Source organism: Cyanistes caeruleus, chromosome 3 (genome assembly GCF_971803275.1).
Source record: "Cyanistes caeruleus chromosome 3, bCyaCae1.hap1.1, whole genome shotgun sequence".
Taxonomy (NCBI): domain Eukaryota; kingdom Metazoa; phylum Chordata; class Aves; order Passeriformes; family Paridae; genus Cyanistes; species Cyanistes caeruleus.
The window spans coordinates 34,435,570-34,442,219 of NC_141703.1; the positions used below are offsets into that span (position 1 = coordinate 34,435,570).

Below are 6,650 nucleotides of genomic sequence, written 5' to 3' on the forward strand. Positions count from 1 at the left end.
AAAAAGAGTCATGGTCCCTGAAAAACTGATTGAGATCACAGGAACGATATCCACATTTGTAAAGAAAATTGGGATAGCCTGGCTCTGCAAAGAAGGGTGATAAAGTTGTAGATAATCACTGTCATAGAATTTAAGTCCCCTTACAAAACCATAATCCATAATATACAATACATACATATACAATATACAATACATACATATTGTGCCATATATACATAAAATATTTAAATATATCATAGAAACAGAGAATGGTTTGGGCTGGAAGTGACCTTAAAGACCATCTAGTTCCAACCTGCTGATAGAGGCAGGGACAGCTTCCACTAGGCAAAGGGTCTTCAAAGCCCCCTTCTCCAAATCCCACCTGGCCTTGAACACTCCAAGGGAGGGGGCATCCACAGCTTCTCTGGGGAACCTGTTCCAGTGCCTCATCACCCTTAAACAGACGAATTTCTTCCTTATACTTAATTTAAACCTCTGCTCTTTTGGTTTAAAACCATTCTCCCTTGAACTATCACTGCATGCCCTTGTACGAAGTCCCACTCCACCCCTCGTGTTGCCCCTGTTTAGACGGCATTATTACATCTCCCTAGAGCCTTTTCTTCTCCAGGCTCAACAACTCCAACTCTTTCAGCCTGTTCTCATAAGAGAGGTGCTGTAGCATTCTGAAAATCTTTATGGCCCACCTTTGGACCCATTCCAGGGGTCCAAGTTTTTCCTGTGCTGAGAGCTCTCAATATTCTGTGTGGGATCTCATGGAAGCAGAGTAGAGGGTCAGAATTCCTTCCCTCACCCTGCTGAGGCACTGGCCACACTGCTTTGGATGCAGCCCAGGACATGTTTGCCCTTCTAGGTTGCAAACCCATATTGTCAGGTCACATCCAGGTTCTCAGCACCCCCAAGTCCTTCTCAAGAGTGCTCTGAATCAATTCTCTGCACAACCTGTATTTGTGCTTGGTATTGCCCTGCCTCAAGGAGAGAAGGAAAGAAACATTTAAAATTGCCATCCCTCAGCTCATTAAGCAAAGGCTTTCTAAAAGAGGTAAAAAGTACTCTGGAGTACTAGAAAGCTTTTGAAGCCAGAGAAATATCACTGAAATCTAGGGGACATGCTCATGTATTGTACTACATCTGCTTAATCAGCAAAGGGTAAAGTGGACAATTGAAGCTAAAAAGTTTTTAGGCTTTGCAGTTTTGCCCAGTTTTATTTCCCACAAAGTCTTTCAAATAAAACCATCTGGCTTTTATGCTGCCTTTCCCCTTATATAGGTGAAAGGGTCTTCCAATCATGATCTTTTCCCTTTCTAAATCATACCCTATGACTCATAATTAAGTCTCCTTGTACTAACCTAAATAACTTTTCTCTTCCTTTGGTGAAAAGCTTGCTGCATGTGGTCATTTCATACCAAACTACAAGTAAGACAACAATTAAACTGTAGTTTAAGTAGCTGAAAATACGCTGTTAAGTTAGAATTAATTACTTCTACTATACTTAAAATTACTTGATAAAAACTTTTTACTTTCTCCCCACTTGCAGAAAACTGTCACTTTATCCTTGAAACAGGACTGCCATTATATTAGACATAACTACTGCCCAAAGATATGAAATACATGGCAACCTCTCTTCTCCCTCTGTCTTCCCATCATGCCTATAATATTACTGTCAGTAAAACAGAGAAGTGCAGGTTAAATAGAAATAATGAAAAAATGCTTTTTCCATTCACCCACTGCACTGTTAGGAAAAACAGCTCACTTCCAGTGATGTTGTGGGTCTTGCAGCCAGAATACTGGAAACTCACAGGATTTATGTGAGTGTCTAGACATGGACAGAATAAGTAAATTCTACACAGATATGGGTCAGACTTTCCTGTGGTGCAACTCAAAACAAACTACACTATACCTGAAGCTGATGTCACTAAACCAGTGATGATGTCACCTTACTTTGACATTTTCTGCTGCTTCTGGATGACACAACAGGCAACAGTACCTGAATATTTGCTTATTTATAGCAAGTTCAACCACTTAATCTTTTTGGGAGCTTTCAGTCTCTGGCTGGAAGTTGTTTGCTGTCTGATATTAACCAGTATGTAGCACCTACATGACTTTCAGAATTTTATTCTGACTACCCAGTCTTCCTATCCAAATTGTCTCTTTACTTGCTGATATACCAGGGGAGGGGAGGGAGGAGAATATTTAAAAATTAGTCTTGGGGTGACTTGTCATTCAGCAGCCCAGAATCACCAGACACCTGAGGACTTTTTCTACACAAACTTGAGTGTCTCTCTCAGCTGAAAACACACCTTAGGAGAATAACAGTTAATATATGTACACCTACAAATGTTTTTATAAATAGTTTGATGCACAGTGATGGATACAGAAGTATGTATACATATATAAATATATAAACACACACAGTTAAGAATATATATATATATCATTGATTTAGGCCGCCTAATGATTATTTCAACTGTCTTAATATGCATCTTAGTATAAACTCAGTATCTGGTAATAGAAATGACAAGAAGACATTTTTTAAGATGTAATTAATGAGCCCTGCCAGCACATGCTGGAACATATTGACAGTACCTGTCTGCATTAAAAGTGCAGTGCTATGTGGAAATCAAATGTGGCCTGGATTCTTTGTTAAGCTTTTCAGATTCCACAATCAGGCCCTGGGAAATGAGAAAAGGTTGCCAGGAGCAAAAAGAGTGCAAACTCAGCGGAGCATTCTGCCACTGATTCCCCTGACATCCCTGATGAGTGTGTTGGGAAGCTACAGGCTGAGCTATAGACATTGCTGCTGAAACATGGAATTGATGCCTGGCATTTATACTTATGCCAGGTCTACTAAAATATCTCTGGTCCTTTTGGATTAGGTGAAACTTTTAGTGGGCAGGGAAGCCTGAACCTACAGAGGGGATCTTATCTGCTTAAAAAATCTTGTCCTCTTCAGAACTGTAAGTCTTCAATTTTAATAATACAGTTTTACCTCTTTAAAAAATTCAGACTAACTCTTTATGGTGTCAACAGCTGCACTTCAAATGAATCTTGTGAAACCTGTCAAGAGAAATATCCTGCTGAAGAAGGTTAGTGTTATTACCCTGCTGCTCTTTTTTTCTTCAGAAAGGTCAACAGTTCTTGCCTTTCACTTCATAAACTACTAAGAAATTTTTTGATTTAAAAAGTGTACATAAAAGCACGAGATGCTTTCATGATTGGTATCAATCTGTAACGTGCAGTACTATGGAGGAAATACTTAATTTTCAAGCATTAATTTGAATCAAATTAAAATATTTTCCCTTAAGCAGACAATGGAAATAAAAGTAGGAAAAAATCTAAGTCCTTAACATTTTGATTTATTTTAAGTGATAGTTCTTGAAATCTGTCATTATGTGAAAATATTTCATGGATGCATGTATAAAAAACTGAAATATGCAATGCAGCTGATAGCACAGTACTACAACCTTTTAAAAAACACATTGTGCTAACAAGTAAAGTACATTGTGTCTCGGCAATTAAATCTAATTTTTATGTTTTATAGGCTACAGCACACAGTAGTTTGACCAGACAGTTCACAAACCAATACCACAACAGATGCCAATTCTGCCTCAGGAAAGCAAAAAGCAGAAACGTTGCCATTTCTGTTTAGTGTGAGATAGATGGCAGTGGGCACAGGCACAGAGACAAATTAGTAGAAAATTAATTGGTTTGCATCCTACACAGTGCTTCAAGGCTAATTCTCTATCATAAGGCTGTGTTAGAGAGAGTGAAACTGGTTCTTTATATTGTCATATTCTATTGCTTTAAGCAGAATGCAATAATTAGACCTGTAGAGAACCAGGACCAGGAAGTGACTATTAATTCTAGTTAATTGAAGTTTCTCTACATCAGCATATGTATTAATTCTAATGTTATGCATTGTTTCTAAGGCAGATCATCTGTTACACCCACAAACTTCACTGACACAATGATCCAAACAAGAAAGAGCAGAGCTAATGAAAGGAGATGGAATTATTTGTGGAGCTTTTCTTGACACAGGAAATAAACCAACATATTTCAGGTTCATTCCTCTGTTCCAACCCACTTTAGGGATTAATTTTGCTTTGTGGGGAGAGGCTATTTAGAGCCTAAGACCAACCTTGTAATGTCTATTCAAAGGTTATGCAATCTTTTCATCGGAGAGGTTCTTCTGCACTCCTGCCTCCACTTCCAATTTCCATTCATAAACTATTCAACTGCACTGTGAATCATTCTGTTTTCCCTCTGTGGGAAAGAATAAAGAGATATCCCCTGATCAGTGACAACAGAAAACCAAAATCATATTGAAACGAACCACAGGGTGAAACATACTCTGTTTCTAAAAAAATATGTACCAGAAGCATTTCTGGGGTAGCAGCAAAGATTTAGGTGAACACAGGAGATAAATCATTCTCCAAGAGATACAGATAAGTTTTAAACTAAAAATTTTTCTTCTTCTTTGGTGTGTTTCCAAGAGAAAGGAAAATGAAAGGAAAGGAAATGGAATTATACTGTGTTGTTTTATTTTACGTAAACACCCACGTAACATCTTGCACGCATTTCTGGAAATGACTACTAAGGTCTAGAAAACGGTGCATTTCAGGATGAGCAGAAGGAGTACACAGACAGGACCGTGTGTAGTTGGGAGAATTATATCCTCTTCCAAGAAAGGAAGAATGATCTGTATTCTGGCACGAATACAAAACCTAGTATCTGCTGTTTATAGCCTATTTTAATTATGTTTATGAATAGATCTCTAATATGTAAGTAACAAGCACTCCCTCTAGTGAATTTTGTGTGATTTGCTGCTTTAACTACTGAAGGTTCAGAGGAGAGTTAGTAAGTAGAAGCAATATCTTCCATTAGACTTTGCTGAAGTCAGAAAAAAGGTACAAGCTTTTAGACGTGATAGATGGTTTGTAAGGGCGACAGAACAATGTATTCGACAGAGTTGGGGGAAATCATTGTCTTACAGTAAGAAAGATATTTATATGCACAGTTTCACTCAGATACTGTCCCCCACTGATGTTTACTTTGCTGCTTCATCCTTCTGCCTTGTTGATGTCATATCCTTGCTTTACTGACCTTCACTTCAGATGCTGAAAGCCAAATGGAGACATTTCATTTACTCACTAAAATATCTCACTGAAAAAATAAAAAATAGGCTAACACATATGCCAACATAAAGGACTGCATTTCAGCAGAGACAGTTTACCCTTTCTATACTGCAGTATTGATGCTTGATTATATCTTTTAAAAGGTATGTATCAATATCTCCTATTGCCTATTTAAATATAATGTTTGTAACAGGTTGTTTTTTTTTTAGTATATCATCAAAATAGTATTTGATAGCTTTTAAAGTTGTGCCTAATGGTCATGAGTAACCTCAATGCTGGTATTTTGTAACTTCTCAGAACATTGTTCTAGTCTCTGGGTTTAAAATACAGATTATTGATTTCTGGCACAGTCTTGAGCAGTGGGGCTATCATTATGCACAGGATTCAAAATCATTGCCATATGCAGGGTCTCCCTGCACTGCTACTGAAACTCCCTGGAGCATATCTGGCTTAAATTTTAGTGCTCGCAAGGTCAAGTTTGTAGAAGAAGGTGTGACATACAATGCAGCAGCTCTCAGACTACAAAGCACACACAGTTTCAAGTGTTGCGTGGTAGCAGTAGTTCCTTATTCTGTGTTTATACTGCTACTTAATCATAACAGAAGCAGAGTAGGACCAGCAGTCAGCAGCGGCTGCGGTGTGCAATAACACCTCTGCACAACAGCTGCGGTCTTGCTGCAGCTGCTGGATTGATGGTGACCTCCTGCACGGAGGTCAGCGGTGCTCCAAAGCCATTATTTACAGCCAGCCTGTTGCTGAAGGTTTCTGCAGTCACAGTTTCTCCAGTGGTGGAATTCCGTCCGAGGTGTCTGTTTTACAAGGGCGGAGCAGGGGCAGGTGACCAGAGCCAGCCTTGCTCTGCCTCCCAGGGGAAGGGTGGCCTTGGCTGTGCCCGTGTGTCCTGGGCTCACGGGGGGAACACATGTCCTGTGGAGCTCACGGAGCAGTCCTGTGAGGAGCGCCTGAGGGAGCCGGGGGTGTTCAGCCTGGAGAAAGGGAGGCTCAGGGGTGACACTGTCTAGAACCACCGCTTCTAGAGAAACCGCGAGCCCTGAACGGCGGCTGTAGCCAGGCGGGGGTTGGCCTGTTCTCCCCGGCAACCAGCGACAGGACAATGGGAAACGGCCTCAAGCTGTGCCAGGGAAGGTTTAGGTTGGGTATTAGGAGGAATTTCTTCACATGAAGGGTGATTAGATGCTGGAACGGGCTGCCCAGGGAGGTGGTGCCGTCACCGTCCCTGGAGGTGTTTAAGGAACGACTGGACGCGGCACTCAGTGCTGTGGTCTATTGCCACCGTGGTGTTCGGTCACAGGTTGGACCCCATGACTCAGGGGTCCCTTTCCCACCGAACTGATTCTGTGCAAGGGGAACAGCGCCAGGCCTCTCCAGACGCCGGGTGTGCGCTCGGCTCAGCACAGGGAGGCTCCCGGCGGCCGCGGCCCGTGTTTCCCGGGGGAGCGGAGTCCCCGCGGTCCCGGGCCGCGCGTCCCGCCCCGCCGCCAGGCGGCGCCGTCCCGC

At 41.4% G+C, this 6,650-nt stretch overlaps 1 long non-coding RNA gene across 1 annotated transcript; it reads right to left on the reverse strand.

Moving 5' to 3' along the window:
- Positions 1-2,985: 2,985 nt before the first annotated feature.
- Positions 2,986-6,648, reverse strand: LOC147654070 (uncharacterized). The gene is made up of 3 exons (XR_015284407.1): positions 5,634-6,648; positions 4,136-4,260; positions 2,986-3,054 (listed from the first exon to the last, which is right to left on the reverse strand). It is a non-coding gene; the product is annotated as an uncharacterized LOC147654070 (long non-coding RNA).
- Positions 6,649-6,650: the final 2 nt, after the last annotated feature.